We start from the raw sequence: 18,645 nt of genomic DNA on the forward strand, positions 1-18,645 counted from the left end.
CATTCACATCCGGGAACTGCGGGCTTATAAAGAGAAGGAGCTGCGGCCGCGGCTGCTCCTCCAGACAATGACTGGGAAGGGGCGGGGCGGGAGCGGGCGACCATAGAGTGGTAAACAGAGCGCCTAGAGAGGCGGCCAAGATGGCGGTGCTGGTCGACCACGCCTCCTCCGGGAGCGGAGGGGGGTGGCGGTGCTCTGGTAGGCGTCGCGCGTGGGGCGGCACTGTGGGAGTTCCCGAGGCCGAGGTCCTTCGCAGGCCCCATTTCCCTGCGCTGTTATTCATGTTGCCGCTTCTTGGCCGTTCTTGCTCTTTGACACAAAAGTGTAGTTTCGGTACAAATTTACAAATTAAACTCCACAGACTTCCGCAGGGAAGTGAGATACCCTCAGGTCTCCCTGAGGAAGGCTCGGGAAAGACTGGGCCGGCCTCACTCACAGCAAGCCCGACCCTGGATTCTCCCACTTTGTGGAGCCGGATTTCGCAGCGAGCCTTGGGTGGCATGGGAGAAGGCCTCTGAGCCAAGTTGGTCCTAGGCTGGAAGAGGGATGTGGGTCCTCTCCTCCAACTCCCCCACCCTATCTTATTATAGATCGCTGGAAGTGTGAGAACTTTCCAAGTCCAGAAAGTCTTCATTTGGCGAAGACCTTTATGTATTGCTTTGTAGACTCAAATGTAGTTTGTACCATAAGCCACGACTGACTCAACCCATTTCTGGCCAAGCAGTTACCTTCTCTAGCCTGTTTTCTGATGTGTGAAAAGCAAATAACGCCCACTTTACGAATTTTATAGTGGATACAGATAAAGATGAAGCCACCACGAAAGAAATAATTCCTTTCCATCTCTAATTCCTTGCTAAATCAACTGATACCTCTAACCTAGCCAATGGAATTTTAAATGGAAATTTCCCTACTCCAAAACAATAGCTTTTAGTCCTTGCAACAGAAAAGCAAGTAATAATAATGACAGATAACACATATGTGTTTACAATATGCTAAACACTGTTTCTATAACTTCACAAATATTGGCTACTTTAAGCCTAAGAATAACCCTATGGAGTATGTATTACTACCCTATTTTGTATATTGGGCAACAGAAGCAAGTAAAATTGAGTAGCTTGACCCAAGGAAGAAGTTTGTAAGTGGTACAAACTTAACTAAGTCACACAACTATATTGAGTGACAGAGCCCACCTTTGAAACCAGACAGTCTGTGATAACAGTCCACATTCAACCATATTCCTATATACCATCTGGCAGTGGGAACATCCTAATCTCCATTTGCTGATAAAAGTTTGTGGCAGTAACAGAGTTCAGATCAATTTCGGCGATCTTTTACTTACATGTAAGTTTTTACAGAACAAGAATTAAGGCATTTATTGGTTGTTTCCTGTACATTCACACATGGTGAAGATTCCTGTCTTCATCCCCATTCCATGTTCTCATCTTAAAATAATATCTTACATTTAGACATTACTTTATGCTGCATTATCACAAGTATCATTCCCAATTCTCAGAGTTAACCCCTACAGGTTCTGCTTAGATGATGTAATGAAAAGATCACAAACGTTGGGTTAGGAGAAATTCCACTGGCTCTACCTCTAGTCATTCTTTGAACTAAGGCCCAATGTCAATGTCTTTTGCTGTAAAATCCAGAGGTTAGATTAGATAATCCAATAAAACCCCTTCTAGCTTTTAGGTTTTTAAGACTCCTCATTCCACTGAATTTCTTTTTTTGTTTGTTTGTTTTGTTTTGTTTTGAGATGGAGTTTCACTCTTGTTGTCCAGGCTGGAGTGCAATGGCACGATCTTGGCTCACTGCAACCTCCACCTCCCAGGTCAAGCGATTCTCCTGCCTCAGTCTCCCAAGTAGCTGGGATTACAGGCATGCGCCACCCCACTCGGCTAATTTTGTATTTTTAGTAGAGACAGGATTTCTCCATGTTCATCAGGCTGGTCTCAAACCCCTGACCTCAGGTGATCCACCCACCTCGGCCTCCCAAAGTACTGGAATTACAGGTGTGAGCCTCTGCGCCCAGCCCCCTTCTGCTGAATTTCAAGGGCAATAAATAATCTATCTAGAAACCAATGATAGGATGAGGTTTGGGATCTAAAGGTATCCAATTGCTAGTCTAGTTGCTTCTTCGTTTTTTGACCCTACAATCAGAAAACCAGGGAACAACCCTTCGTATTTTAAATTTCAGGGACAAATGTGGGTGTTTTGTCTTCTTTTTTGTTTGTTTTTGTTTTTCCTTAATTGTCAGAGAATAAGTACTTATTCTGTCACAGAATTGTCAGAGAATGTTATACTTACAAGATTGGAGGCACCTAAGAAAAGGAGAACCAAGAGGATCCTGTGAAACTTAAATAAAAAAGGAGGGGTAGTAGGCATGTTTTGGGATGCCTCTTCAATTTGCAGACTCCCTTGCCTAGGAACCTGTTCATAAATCCTCATATAAAGGTATGTCTTAGTCAATTCAGGCTGGCCAAAATACCACAGACTGGGTGACTTCAACAGCAGACATTTGTTTTTCACACCCCTGGAGGCTACAAAGTCTGACATCAGGGTGCCGTCATGGTCAAGTTCTGGAGAGGGCTCTCTTCCTGGCTTGCTAATGATTACCTTCTCACTGAATTCTCACATAGTGGAGAAAGAGAGAGCTTTGGTCTTTCTTCCTCTTCTTATGAGAACACTAATGCCATCATGGAGGCTCCCCTTTCATGATCTCAGCTAACCCTAGTTATCTCCCAAAGACCCCACCTCCTAATACTAGCACATTGGGAATTAGGGTTTCAACTGAATTTTGGAGGAGGCACAAACATTCAGTTCATAGCAAGGTAGAACTTGATGGGGGTGCCACATGACTCCTTCTTGCCCCAGCCCCACCAGCCCCAGCAGATTGGACCCCAGGAGCGAAGAGGAAGAGATTGCCCGTAGCCTATGGTGAGTGATGGATCAGGCCCACCTTGTAGTCAGTGGGCCAGACCTGGTCCCAGCAAGCTAAGCCATGTGAGAGCCGTGGTTATAGGGGAACAAGAACCATGAGTAAGCAGAGGAAACTGCTCTTCAGATAAGAGAGAACGGTCTTGGGAGTTCCAAGAAAAGCAGACAAACAATTAAGTCCTAGAGATTCTTTCCCAATTACTATGAGGAGTCCAGTATCCCCTGTCCATGAGATTGCTAATTCCTGCAATGTTCCCCTTCCCCAGGTGAGCTAACCTAAGTACTTTTCTGATCCTTACTACTAAAGAACTTAATACAAAAAAAGATTATTTGCATTTCAACATTGTCAAAACTGTCATTAACATTTTTTTCTAAAGTACTGACCGCTATTCTAGGGGGTAAACTAAAAAAATTTGCTTCACTCACACATGATAGAGATCCTGTCTGATTCATTGTGCCACCTATACTCAGAACAGCACAGACAAGTGTCATTCATTCCCTTTTCTGTCTCTTTGTGACCTTGGGCAAGTTTCACATTATGTCAGATGTAAAAAAAAAAAAATTATAACTATCTTAAATACCTTACCTGACTGGTTAAAATCAAATGAGATAATGTAAATGAAGGTGCTTTGTAAATGACAAATTTCTATCAAATATTAGGCATCATTATTGCATGAGCTGAGTTAATGCCTAAAGATAATGCTTCTTTCACAGTAGTATGGAAGGAGTGGCAAATATTGATACCCCATGGATTCATAGACAAAAAACATTATATATTGAAAGGTGCTTGGTCTAAAGCCCTCATCTGTAGTTGAGAATGTCAGGGCTCAAGTGAGATGACTGGGCCAAGGTCATGTTGTTAAGGAGTGGCATAGCCAGGCAGCCGTCTGGTAATCCAGAATGCCCTACCATTCCCCTTCAAATTCCATCCAGTTTGTTCTCCCCGAGTCCCACCTATGTTAAAATAAACAAGCAAATAGCGCCACAAACAACAACAAAAATTTCCTCTCTGATGCTCTAATGAAATTCATCCAAAGATGCAGCAAGTAATTTTTGAGCATCTACCTTGTGTCAGCAGCCATTCTCTCAGGACCTGAGGCAAAAATGTAGGAAAAAAAAATCAGAATGAGATAAATGTCAAGGGCAGCCTTGATTGAATGGCTAAGTCACAGTAAGCAAGATACAGCCTGTGGCAAATGTGTAGAAAGGGAAGACTATCTCAGCATATTTTTAGGTTGATAAGTCAAATGGGTATAACTAACCAGCTAGGACCTCAATCTGGAGCCCTACTCACACTGTAAGTCTGAGTCAGAAAGGCAGCTGGCAACAGGGATGGGGAGAGCTTCAGCCAGTTTGTGTGAAAGAAGTCCAGAGATTTATGACACACACAGTCCTCTACACACCCCAGGGCCTTTGCATATGCTGGTCTCTTAATTCTTTCCGTCACTGTTCACAAGGCTAACTCCATGTCATCCATCCTTCTGGTCTCAGCTTAAACATCACCTCCTCCTACAGACCTTCCTAACTATTCTGTCTAAAGTAAGCGCTCAATCGTATTATTCTCTGCCATAACATTAGCTTAGGGCCACTGTGCCCAAATGGGATCCTCATGTTGATGCATTTCCTTTTACATTGCCCAGCTCCCTCATCAGACTGTAGACTCCATGATGCCAGAGTACATGAATCTTGTGCACTCCGTGTCTCTACACCCATGCAGTGCCTGGCACATATAAAGTATTCAATAACTATATGTTAAATAAATGAATGAAGAATCTGTCTGTACCCTCAGGATGCATACTTTACCCTAAAAAGTGCAGCTTTCATATTTTTTCCAGTTTTTCTTGGGGTTTCATTTTAGCTTGATTTCATTGTTAGTAAATGTTGCTGGTGAGTTTGATTTCCAGCAGGCTACTGGCTCCTGTCACTTAAGCTCTAGACCCTAAAGATATAAGTACAATAATTGCCTTACTTTACCAAGCCATGGGGACAGTGTCTTCATTATTTTTAATACAATACAAGGTGCTGTCATCGTACTGCTTCACTATTATAACATTTTAACATTTTACAGAGGAGGAGACTGACGCAGCCGCATATGGCAGAGCTGAGATTTAAACATAGGTAGACCATGCTTCTCCTTACAGCTCAGTGACATGTGCCACGGCTTTAGGTCATGGCCAACTGCAGGGAAGATCTGCATGTGCTGAACTTTAAACTTGCAGCACACACAAGGGAAGGCAGGACCACCCAGGTACAGACAAAATACTCTCTAGCTGACAACCTCATTTCTTCTCTGGATCTCCATTCCTGCCCTAGTCTCCCACTCTGCAAGTCCTCCAAAAAATGACAAAACCCTTAAAATAGAACACTCAGACTGCAACAGAGAAAACAGTTTTATGATTAGAAGGAGCCTTCTCTGAGGCTGCCACTGAATCTTTTGAGTCTTATTTAAATTAATGTAACTTCATGGACACTAAGAATGAAAGATTGTCAAAGATGCGTTTTTCCCTTTTCCTTTCCCAAACCCCCAAAACACCTAAAAGTAGGAAAAATCAAAATTCTGCCTTGGCAGAATTACGATTCAATTCACTGTCTTTCCTCAACACCTTGTACCATTATTTCTGCATGGGTCCCACTGTGCACAATTATTGGTTTATTATGTTCTGTTTTCAGTGCATGTTCCCCCTTTAAAGGTGAAGAGCAGGTCTTTGTATCCTTAAGACCCAACACACTGCGTAGTGCATAAGTATTCCTCCAGGAATGACCCAGAAAATTAAGCAATTTTAGAAATCAAGTCATACATAACAGATTGATGTTTAAGATAATAAACCTTCCTTACTAGACCTAGACATATACAGAGTAGAATTTAGATTTTGCCTGCTTTTAGGTGGTTGGGAGTTTAGGAAAAGGAAAAGGAAAAAAAATAAAATTTCAACAATCTTTCATTCTGAGTGTCCATGGAATTTTGGTAATTTAAAGAAGACTGAAAAAGATTTAGTACTAGCCTTCTAGAAGTTTCCTCCTAATCATAAAACTGTTTTTTCTGTTGCAGCCCGAGTATTCTATTTTAAGAGTTTTGTCATTTTTTTTGGAGGACTTGCAGATTTCTAGGGCCAGAATAGAGATCCAGAGAAGAAATGAAGTTGTAGGCTGGAGAGCATTTTGTCTGTATGTCGGTGGTCTTGTTTTCCCTTGCGTGTGCTGAAAGTTTAAAAATCAGCATATGCAGGCCAGGCACGGTGGCTCGCCTCTGTAATCCCAGCACTTTGAGAGGCCGAGGTGGGTGGATCACTTGAGGTCAGGAGTTCGTGACCAGCCTGGCCAACATGGTGAAACCCCGTCTCTACTAAAAATACAAAAATTAGCCTCGAGTGATGACACACGCCTGTCCCAGGTACTCAGGAGGCTGAGGCGGGAGAATAGCTTGAACCCGGGAGGTGGAGGTTGCAGTGAGCTGAGATGGTGCCACTGCACTCCTGTCTGGATGACAGAACGAGACTCCATCTGGAAAAAAATCAGCACATGCAAATCTTCACTGCATTGGCTGTCACTTAAAGCTATGGCACATGTCACTGAGCTGTAAGCAGAAGCTTGGTCTACTTTTGTTTAAATCTCAGCTCTGCCATATGCAGCTGTGTAACCTTGGATCTGTACCTCTAAGCCTCCCTTTTCTCATCTATTAAAAGGGTATAATGCTCTGTCATAAAATTATTATATCAAATTAAATATAAAATACTGGAAAAAGCACTTAGCTCGTTCAACAATTGTAACCTAGTAATTAGGATATATATGCTTTAATGCCACATTTTTCATACATAGACTAAAGTGTTAAAACCCAGGAAGTTTGGATCCATTAGGTTTTTTTCACAATGCGTGGAACCTTTAGAATCATGCATGTGATAACAGTGATCAGATGTGCCTGAGAAGAACACATTTCTTTAATGGTCATGAAATTGATTTAGATCAACTTTTTGTTTTTGTTTGTTTGAAGTGAAATGGCATAACGGAAAATACTAACATGCATCATAACAAGAGTATTGCTGATTTACAAAAGTCTTGTTTCAGCTGTATAATATACAGTATACTACATGCATACTAGGTTATCATAAAAAAAAGTTTATAGCCACTGCTCAAGTAGATGGGTAATATGGTTTGGCTCTGTGTCCCCACCCAAATCTCATGTCAAATTGTAATCCTCAGTGTTGGAGGAGGGGCCTGATGGAGGTGATTGAATCATGGGGGCGGACTCCCCTTGCTGTTCTTATAATAGTGAGTGACTTCTCATGAGATCTGGCTGTTTAAAAGTATGTAACCCTTCCCCTTCGCTCTCTCTCTTCTGCTCTGCCATGTGAAGATGTGCCTGCTTCCCCTTTGTCTGCTGTGACTGTAAGTTTCCTGAGGCCTCTCCAGCCATGCATCCTGTACAGCCTGTGGAACTGTGAGTCAATTAAACTTCTTTTCTTCATAAATTACCCAGTCTTAGGTAGTTTCTTATAGCAATGTGAGAACAGTCTAATGCAATGGCCCTCACTGCTTTGCTAGCAAGGGTATTCATGAAGTCTATTATGGGATCATAATGGAGAGGAGAAAAGAAAGCTAATCATCTTTGCATTCTATTTCTTCTCAAACTGCATGATATTTCAAACCCGAGAGCTGCTTTCCCCCTTCCCTCTCTCCCATAGAAAAGGAGATGGTTAAAAAGCCTGAGGTGGGCGATCACCTGAGGTCAGAAGTTCGAGACCAGCCTGGCCAACATGGTGAAAGCCTGTCTTTACTAAAAAAATACACAAATTAGCTGGGTGTGGTGGTGTGTGCCTGTAATCCCAGCTACTCAGGAGGCCAAGGCACGAGAATCACTTGAACCTGGGAAGCGGAGGTTGCAGTGAGCCAAGATTGCACCACTGCACTCCAGCCTGGGTGACAAAGCAAGACTCTGTCTCAAAAAAAAAAAAAAAAAAAAAAAAAAGGTAAAGGTTTAAAAAGAGTAAACAATATAGAAAGAATGAAAGAAATTTTGGAAAACAGATAATCTTTTGCCTATTCCAAAGTGCAATAAAATAACTGCACTTAATATATCTAATCTGGATTTTAAAATCCTCCAAAAGCTGCCCTCCAACCACACCCCCACCTAACTTTTCCAACTTTATTTCCATATCCTCTCCTAAAGGAAGTCTTTGCTCTAGTCAATTAAGCATAGGACACATGACATTGAGGACACAAGACATTGAGCAGTTTGTCTATGAAAAGCACTATGCAAGGGGCAATGAAGAATTCATTCAAGATGAAAAACTGGGGCCCTTAACTTCCCAGCCTTTACATGCTAATGGGTAAGCTAGACAAGAATATATCACCCAAACCCCTGACAAACTATATAGAGAGTAATCAAGAGGTAAAATCATACCGTAATACTATAATGCAAGGAGTCATTGCTGTCAGCTGGAGAGATCTTAGAAGGCTTCTTAGAAGAGATGAGACTAGAGTTGAATCTGGAAAGAAAAGTGGTACTCCCTTGAAGCAGATAGAGAGAAAAGAATGTCCTGGGCTGAAGCATTAACTCTGGCAAAGATGGGAAGGCTAGAGAGTAAGGATCTTGTTCAGGTTTGTGAGAAGAACCAAAGGACTAAACTGTTAAAACCCAGCAAATTTGGATCCATTGGCCTTTTTTTTATTTTCTATTTTTTATTTTTTTATTATACTTTAAGTTCTGGGATACATGCACAGAACGCGCAGGTTTGTTACATAGGTATACATGTGCCATTGGCCTTTTTTCCCAATGCATGGAACCATTAGGATGATCGCATGGTGGCGGTGATAAGATGTGCCTGAGAAGAACATTCTGGAGGCAACATGGAGGATGAATGAAGGTAAAAAGAAACTGAAGGCAGAGACCAGTTAGAAAGCTACTGCAGTTCACTTAACTACCGCTTATGAGATTCTGAAATAGGGCTGTGGCTATGGCCATGAAAACGAGCATTCAAGAAATGCTGTGTATAGGTTAGCAGAAAAGCCATCAGGGTTGCAAAGCAATAGAAAAATCAATTCAAACTGGCTTAAATGATAAAGGGCTTGCAAATCCAAAAAACGTTTAGAGCCATCAAATACAGCTCCAGCTTCATTTCTCTACTTTTCTCTCAGCTCAGCCCAATTTTATGTCAGGCTAACTCCCTCATGATACCAAGATGGCTACCAGTAAAAACGGAAGCAATCACCCTTTTGTTTGCCTCTAGACAGAGATAGCTGTTGGTGCCCCCTGAACCTTGACACTACAGCCTCAGCTGAGGTTAGACTGGACCATTTTAGGAATATACTTGCCTTTGACTCAAATCATGTCATGACTGGTTTACATTCATCCCTAAGTAATTATGTTGCTAAGACTCAAATCTATCAAACCTGCCCTTGGAGCTGAGTGAAGACTATCCTACATAACACCCAAGGCTTCTCAGCTGGTGGGAAGGGAAGATGAATGTTGAAGAGAAAGCTCAAGATTTTCCAAGCTTTCTTGGCATCTGTGCTACAATGCATTTGTTCTCAACTATTTCCTTCCATGATCCAACTTCCCTCTTGCAGTTTCCTTGCGCAGGTTCCAGCCTTCCATCAAATCCACCTCAATTCTTCCCTCCCCTCTGAAGTCTGCTCTGACTTCTTGACCTTCACCCATCACTCAGTGCTCTGAACTCATTTACTTAACACAAAAACTTGAGAAAAAAAAAAAGCTGCAGACTGGGTGCAGTGGCTCATGCCTGTAATCCCAGCACTTTGGGAGGCCGAGGCAGGCAGATCACTTGAGGCCAGGAGTTCAAGACCAGCCTGGCCAACATGGTGAAACCCCATCTCTACTAAAAATACAAAAATTAGCTGGGTGTGGTGGTGGGCACCTGTAGTCCCAGCTACAAGGGAGTCTAAGGCAGGAGAATGACTTGAACCCAGGAGGCGGGGGTTGCAGTGAGCCGAGATCATGCCACTGCACTCCAGCCTGGGTGACAGAGTGAGAGTCTATCGCAAAACAAAAAACTGTGGTACTATATATGTATGATAAAAAGTGAAAAACTGTACAGCTCGATAAATTTTTACGTATATATATACATGAGTGTAACCACTACCCAGATCAAGATACAAAACATTTCCAACAACCCAGAAGGCTTCCTCCTTCTGCTTCATAGTCAAAACCCATCCCATTGTACTTGTGTTTCCACTGATTCGTTTTGCCTGTTCTTGAACTTGGAACACCATCCAGTGGAATATATCATCCAGTGTATATTCAAGTACATGTGGCTTCTGTCACTCATTGTATCTGTGAGATTTGTCCATGTGGTTGCCTGTAGGAGAAGGCTGGTTTTTTTATTGCTGTGTAATACTCCATTGTAGATATACAACAATTTGTCTACTCAATTTTCCCCAAAATTTAGGTTTTCCAAGTTTTGGTTACTATGAGTAGAGCCGCCTTGAACATTCTATATACATATTTTTGTGGATACAGCACTTGTTTCTTTTGAGTGTGCACCTAGGATACACCTATTACATGCCTAGAATTGCTAGGTCACAGATAGGCACATTTTAGTTTTAGTAGACACCAGCAAACTGTTTTCCAAAGTGGCTTTACCAATTTGCAATCATACCAGCAATGTATGAGATGAACATATTGCTTCTAATATAAACTATTATGATGTATAGATTTATATATTGCTGCTGCCTCCTCAATTAGACTCTAAACCTCTAAAGGGCCAGTACTGTCCTAGAGTGCTTCATTGTTCCAATGTCTAATATTGTGTTCTACACAGGGACAGTGGAACCATACACATGGACTCCAATATTATCCACTTTGTCCATTCTCACGGGTGTGAACTCTGGGCAAAGGAAGGTTGTCCAAATGTGCTTTCCACCTCAGCTACACCTGGACCAGAAGTGGTCACCCTCATGTATTCCTAGGCCACAGTATACAGGCTTTGCCACCCAGATAGGTTCTTCTACCCTCTGGTGGCATTCCTCTTTGGGACCATTGGAGTGCAGTTGACTGTCCATATTTGGGGGTTCCACATCTGTGGATTCAACCAGCCACAGATCAAAAATACTGTATTCAAAAAAATACTGTATTCAAAAAATTCTGTATTGAACATATAAGACTATTTTTTGGCCATTATTTCCTATGCAATAGAGTGTAATAAGTATTTACAAAGAATTTACATTGCATTAGGTATTACTAGTAATCTGGAGATGATTTAAAGTATATGGGGGGATGGCACTGGTTATATGCAGATACTGTGCCATTTTATATCAGGGACTTGGGCGCCTGTGGAGTCTGGTATCCGCAGGAAGGCCCAGAACAATCACCCTCAGATACAGAGAAATGCCTGTATATTCTTGTCAATAGACCTCAGACATGACCATGTTAATACAGTAGAGAGGTTCTAACCATGTTACACACTCAAAAGAAATAAGTGCTGTATCCACAAAAATACATATATAGAATGTTCAAAGCAGCTGTGCTCATAATAGCCAAAACTTGGAAAACCTAAATTTGAGGGACAGTTGAGTAGATAAATTGTATAATCTACAGTGGAGTATTGTATAGTAACCAACAAGATGCCTGTCCTTCCAGAGGGCTCCTTGAACCCCTGCACCATCTGCCCACCTCTTCCCAAGTGACCAGATTCGCATTCCAAAGGATCTTGGGAGAGGTGGGCTTTGAAGGAACTTAAATGGTCTTTCTATGCCCTTTCCCTGAGGCCCAACTGGACTTCTGATTTTACATTCCATAACTGAGAAAAAAAAAAAAGTAAAGGAAAGTCTGATTCAAGCTGGGTGCAGTGGCTCATACCTGTAATCCCCGCACTTTGGGAGGCCAAGGCGGGCAGATCACTTGAGGTCAGGAGTTTAAGACCAGCCTGACCAACATGGTGAAACCCCGTCTCTACTAAAAATACAAAAATTAGCTGGGTGCAGTGGCGGGCACCTGTAATCCCAACTACTTGGGAGGCTGAAGCAGGAGAATCCCTTAAACCCGGCAGGCAGAGGTTGCAGTGAGCTGAGATCACACCACTGCACTCCAGTCTGGGCCATCAGAGTGAGACTCTGTCTTAAAAAAGAAAAAAAGAAAGTCTGCTTCAAGGTGACAAGTATTCACCTACTCCCAAACCGGAAAGTGATTGTAAACTTCTCTCATGGAATAAAAAGGCTTCAAGTTCTTCCTCACTGTGCAACCTATAACTCACCTATCTAGTCATTAGGGGTTTTTAAAATATAAATGTGCCAGTGTGATAATTATGGCTCTGTGATTTTCTTTCCTTTGTTTTTCTTTTTCTCACTTAACGGGATGTCATGCCATGTTTTCACATCACTATACATAGGTTTGCTGGATTCATGTTAATGCCTACAAAATATAGAAAATATATAGCACTATCACACTTACTATGTGCCAGGCACATTTTAAGATACATTTAGTTCTCAGCACCACCCTATATGGTAGGTATTATATACACTCCCATTTTATAGTTGAGGAAACTGAGGCAGAGATAAATTAAGTAACTTGCTCAAGATCGTAATGTTAGTAAGCTTTCAGGGTCAGGGTCAGAACCCAGGCTGTCTGGCTCTGGTATCCATGCCCTCAACTCTCCTGCCCTTGGCTAGGAGATGCCTATACCACAGGTTTTTTAGCCATTCCTTTACTAATCTTGTTCCAATTTTTAATCTTTGTTGGCATCCCCCACTGACTAGCACATTCTTGGATGCCTCTCCTGCCTCACAGTGATGTGTATTTAGGGAATTAAAAATAACTGCTATAGTAGCTTACCTCAAAATTAAAGTGATTATTAGATAGATGACTCTCCTTTTAAAATGTGTTTCATATTCCAAAGCTCAATAAAAATGACTTTTGGATTATCAGCAGCATTGGCAAGTTCACATTACATCCACGGGCCATTACCGTCAATAATTGAGAACACACACACATGCTAATCAATCATTTACTCCTGCTTCCCATCTCTCTTACATGGTTCTAGATGTTGTCTATCTCAGTCTTAGAATTGAGAAACACAGGAAAATTTATCACCCTTTGTAGTCCAAAAAATTGTAATTGCAGACACAACAGAGTTTGATAAAGTTGCAAAGAGGTGGAAATTATGCTGAAAGATTTTCCAGAATCACTAGGAATGATTTTATATTATAGCAACATTTCATTGTCTACTAAAGGCAAAATTTCCACCCCTTCCCCAGAGCTCAGGAAAAAGGGAAACCAAAATGAACATAATGTAAAATGTAATAGGTGATGCTTCCCCATTCAATTCAAGATGAAAGCTTTACAGTTGGGGGACATAGAAAAAAATACTAGATTTAGAGTAATAGACCTGGGTTCAGATTTTACCAGCTTTGTGATCCTAGAGCAGCTTTTCTTAACCTTGGCACTATTGATATTTCAGGCTGGAAAATTCTTTGACGTGGAAGTGTATCCTGGCCATTACATACAGTATGTTTAGCAGCATCCCTGGCTTCTACCCACCAAATGCCTGTAGTCACCCTCTGTGCCCCTCAAGTTGAGGCAACCAAAAATGCTCCCAGATATTGCCAAACGTCCCTCAGTAATCAGTCACCCTGGCTGAGATCTAGGCAAACCTCTGAACTTCTCAGAGGTACAGTTTATCCATAACAATGAAGATCATTTTATTTGCTTCATAGAGTTGTTATAAAGAGCTCATGTATTCATACCAGTTTTATAAATTATGAATTGTTACTTAAGAATTAAGTTAGGTATTATTATTTATTGAGCTCATTCTATTTTGAAGAATGCCAGATATGATCTGAAATATAGAATTGTCAAACCCAGAATGTATTTCTGTGCATACTTCTAAGAGAGATTGTTAAAATAGTTAATAACAGGTGGAACAGGCAGACACAAACTCCTCACTATTGTCCATAAACTAATAGTAAACATGACTCCATTTCATAACCACAGGCTGCATCTCTGCTGCTGGTTAACCCATTTAGAAGAGAGCTGCTATCAACCCCAAGGGAAAACATGTACAGAGTATATAGCATAGATGCTTACTGTCCCTGTGAGCAGAGAAAAACACCACAGAGAGCATGTCTCATTTGTTAGGAGGCCAGGAGATCATGGCACAGCATGGGAACAATTCCTCCTGAGGAGAAAACAATTTCTCCGAGCTCTGGGTTGAATAGCTGTATGGTCCTCCTACGGGGCTCATCATTGAGAACCTCGAACTGCCGTGACAGATCCTCACGTCATCAATGTCGTGCCTCACGTCATCAATGTCATGTCTTTGGAGCTCCCTTCTTGACCCAAAGCATCCATGGGGTGGATTCCTTGCGCCATTCTTCCCATAACCGTCACTGGCACATAGAACAGTCCTTATTCAGAAAAAGTGTTGGACACATTTTTATTGAATGACTGGGTAATTATTATTTTGCTATATCTTAACAACAATGATTTTTTAAAAGCACTAGATATAGATTCTGCACACAAATATTGAGGGAAAGTTTTAACTCTGCCACTTCATCAGTTTTTTGTTTTTTTTAAAAAAAGCAGATTCTTCCCTTTTTCTAGCATTCTCCCACCCCCACCCCAGAATCCTTGGAGAAACTGCTCCATTGTGTGTCAGGGTCACACACTAGGAAGTTTTTGGTCGGGGTTGGGGCAAGTTTCCTTCCTTTCCTTGTCTTCCTCTTTTTTCTTCCTCTGGTGGGGGTGAGATAGGCCTTGCTGTGCCTTCTGTTGGAAAGTTAAGGAAGGGTTAAGAAAGGAGGGAGTGTAAGAGGCCTGCTTGGAACTGGCACTGGTTCAGCTTTTAACAGAGAGGACAAAGAGGATCTTTGCTTTTAGCGCATTGCCCACCCAGTTGCAAAGAGTGAAATGTTGCAGGGATTCTGGATGATGAGCAAATGGCAGAGTGTGTAGCAAGACCGGATCTCACTAGGAAAGGGGACAAGGAAAACCTCCACATCTCAAGTAATGGATAGATGTAAAACCGACTTCTGTAAAGGATCAGCAGTATCCTCAGTTGCAAGAGCCCCATGTCATCACCTAGGAGAGCAGAGTGGAGTTATAAGAAGGTTGGTGGTCATTGTAATGGCTACCAGTTAGGGACAGCCTCCTACTTGCTACGACTTTTCCAGTAGAGCCAGGGGAATGGGAAGAAGTGGGGATGGTTGGCAAAATCACTGAAGGCAGGCCACTGAGGGAGGTAAGCTGACATAAGCATTGAGGACCGATCTTGAAATAAAACAACTGAAATTCCAGCCCTTTTCCGTTTTTAGGTTATTAGAAGATTTCAGATGTACAAGCACAGACCCAGGGAGGACAACTGGAACACCTCACTGGGGTCCTGTTGAGGAGAACTGAGATTGCAGAATGGGCACCCTAAGTCACATAAGAGCATTCATCTCAAGAAAAGGGGGAGTCAAGACTGGTAACCCTGGCACCATAACATGGTCTGGAGGTTGGGCCAGGTAGCAGTGGGTGCTGGTATTAGCACAGCATGTGGCCTAGACTGAAAGCCCATCATACCCAATTGCCCTGTACAGTGGCACATTTTAGGGAAATAACAGCCTATGTGTGTGAGCTGAAAGAGCTGCAATCGTGGATCTTAAGTTGGGGCACCACTGTGGCCTGTAACGGAACTTGGTCTAGTAAGAGCATTGTACAGATGAAAAATTCCATCCGATGGTGTGAGCTGAGTTTCAAATGGTAACATTGGTGGAGCAGAAATAAAGGTCAGTGGGATGATTAGACTCTGAGGTTCTCTCTTCTAGAGTTGGAAGGTGGACTGTTCTTCAAACTGAGTAAACTCCTGAGATATATGTTTTGGGGGAAAGAGGTGGTCTCAAGAGGCAGACATTGAACATCTATCTACATTGGACAAGTGGAGGTAGGAATGATTAACTGGAAACATAAAAAAGATGGACTTGCATTAGTACTCCAAGTTGATGAAGGAAATCATACCAGTTGCATATGCATTTTTCATACACTTACATAAAGATGCGGCTACAATCACATATAGTTTCACACACTCCAAAACCTGATGAGGCAGATATTAGTACTCTGCATTTTGCACATGAGCAAATAGGGGCAACAGAGGCAAATAACCTAAGAAGTGGTGGAGCCACAGCTGAAACAGGTTTTGCATTCCAAAATATGTTTCACTTTTGCTGTGCTGCTTTCAAGAGCAGTGGTTCCCAAAAAATGGTTCTCAGACCAATTGTGTCAGTATCAGCTGTGAACTTATTAGAAATGCAAATCCTTGGGTCCCACCCATACCTCCTGATCAGAAACTCCTGGGTGGGCCCAGCAATCTATTTAACAAGTCCTTATGGTGCTTCTGATGAATGCTCAAGTTTGAAAATCACTGCTCTGAAAAGTGAGATTATGCTTCTGCAGTTAGGGTGCTTCCCCATTCCAATCCCTAATACAGTATGAGATTCAATAACGGTAATTACCCTCAAGCACTTACTATTTGAATAAGTAGTTGCTTGAGCGACACATTTCTAACCAAGGAGATGAGAGAAGATGAGAGTAAAATAACACACACTTTCTTCCTTTGTCTACACATTTGGTCTGAAGTTATGGGGAACATCTTAATCCCATTACTTTTGAGAGTGTGAAAATGTGATGATTGCTCTTTTACCCCTTTCTGTTCATCCACTGTGGGAATATTAACAGAAATGTTTCTTCTCTTCTCTGGTCTGAGCCTAATTCACAGCCCAGAACCATAACTCAAAGACATAATTTGAAGCTATCTACTTTCTTTCAAAGTGCCATTGTCATTTTATCCTGGACACAGGCTAGATTTTTGTGAAAGTAATAATATAGATTTATAACTCAGCAATGTTTTCATCTGTGGAATTATTTTGTCAACCCAAAGTTTGGGGCAGATAAAGGTAGAAATTTCATTTCAAACAACAGGTAATATCCATAACTTAAGCAGGGTAAATATTTTTCCAGGCAAAACAAGACAAAACAAAAACTAGATTAAAATAAACCAATAATCAGACTTGATCCTGATGAAAATCGTATTTATTCGGTAATACTTGTTCTCCTGGTGACAACTGAATGACAATTGAAATGATGGAGAATATTTCTCTATTGTAAAGATTATATTAAATTAATTCATAATATTCACTCAATAATATTGTTTGCATATACTCCCATAGCTAGGAAAGTGCCACCTAATTCATTTTCACACATCAAAATCTGGTAACTTGATGTCATTATATTATCCTCCCTAGAAATGCTGATGGGGTCTGGTCTGCACATCTCAGAGGGAAGGGGGAATGAGAACAGTGGGTGACACCAGGCACCATATGTTCGGCAATACCTACAGCACAGTAGGGACAATGGGTAGAGGTGAGCATGTTCATGCCTCATCTCTTCATTGTTGGGGGATGTGATAAAATTTACGTTCACATTTTATTTATTTTCCAAGTATTGTATTTTCTCTTATGCTTTTCTAAAAAAATAAATTCATGGCACATCAGAATATACTCCCATCTTCTCGAGGAACCTGTAAACCAGTGGAAGTATTTTTGATTATCTGACAGTGTCTAACAAAGCATCTGATAAAAATGTGTTGTTCTTAAAAGTCAATAGGTCAAACGATTAATTGAATTTGATGCTGAATTTTAAGATAAATTTTCCAACAAATTATGAGAAAAAGGTGTGTGTAAGGTGGAGTGGAGATTTCTCCCATGTTACAAGGCCAGTGGATTCAAAAAATGATAATTTCTACTGTTAACCCTGCTCCAGGCTGCCTTTCTTCAGCAAATTTAGTCTCCTAAGGGACCTGCCAAACAATCAACAGGACAAAACTCAGGAGATGCTATTTCCTAAGGGACTAAACAAAGATTGTGGAATTACATGCCTTGAGTCCTAACCCTAGGTCTGTCAAAGAGCGTCATATGCCACTTTTCACACGTTCCATTTTCTAGTTTTTAAAAATCAGAATAACTATGTCATCTCCCATTCTCAGCACTCAATTAACAATGAAAAGGTTGTTGCGGATCCAAATGCTATCATTCCGTCAATAATGATAATCATAAGGATTTAAAATGTGCTAATTCCATTTAAGGAATGAATTCAAGGAAAGAAAATGCCAAGATTTTTTCAGTGTGAGTTAACAGCAGTGCAGACTGTAGAATGCCACACTCAAAGGTGTGGGCTGTGTTTATGCTTCAGTTACATTTTCACTAGACAAATACAATTTCCCTGCCCAGCTTTTCATTCAAGTGGTGACTCCTAACACCTGTGAACAAATGTGCTTTGCCCTGCTAATGCTGATAAAAACTACAAATCTGTCTCCTTCACCGTTGATCTACAAATGGAAGCTGCGTGCCACACGCTTCGTCTCACTGTAACCTTAATGGAAAAGCAGCAGGGCTGTTAGCAGAATTTCCTAGACCACAAAAAGATAATATTAATTCAAGCACTTTAGGAAAATTCTCAAAATTTATTTTCTTCTCCTTGATGACATTATAGAAGATTTTGATATACTGATATTTTAAGGGGTTAAGGACTATGGCTTACTAGCAATGCAATTTATTAAACAGTCACGTTAAATGGTCAACCATCTTAAACTCCCACTCCCAATAGCTTTAAAGATTTACAATGCAGGGAGAAAATTAGACCGATCTAGCATCTTGCCACAGTATTTTTTTTGCAATATGGGGCTTTAGTTATCACAGGTCAAAATGCCATCTTGGAAATAA

At 41.3% G+C, this 18,645-nt stretch overlaps 1 long non-coding RNA gene across 1 annotated transcript; it reads left to right on the top strand.

Moving 5' to 3' along the window:
• The first annotated feature begins 41 nt into the window (after window positions 1–41).
• Window positions 42–16,761, top strand: LOC129051598 (uncharacterized). Its single transcript, XR_008515956.2, has 3 exons — window positions 42–1,341; window positions 7,292–7,375; window positions 15,202–16,761. It is a non-coding gene; the product is annotated as an uncharacterized LOC129051598 (long non-coding RNA).
• The last annotated feature ends 1,884 nt before the right edge of the window (window positions 16,762–18,645 follow it).

Source organism: Pongo abelii, chromosome 17 (genome assembly GCF_028885655.2).
Source record: "Pongo abelii isolate AG06213 chromosome 17, NHGRI_mPonAbe1-v2.0_pri, whole genome shotgun sequence".
Lineage (NCBI taxonomy): Eukaryota > Metazoa > Chordata > Mammalia > Primates > Hominidae > Pongo > Pongo abelii.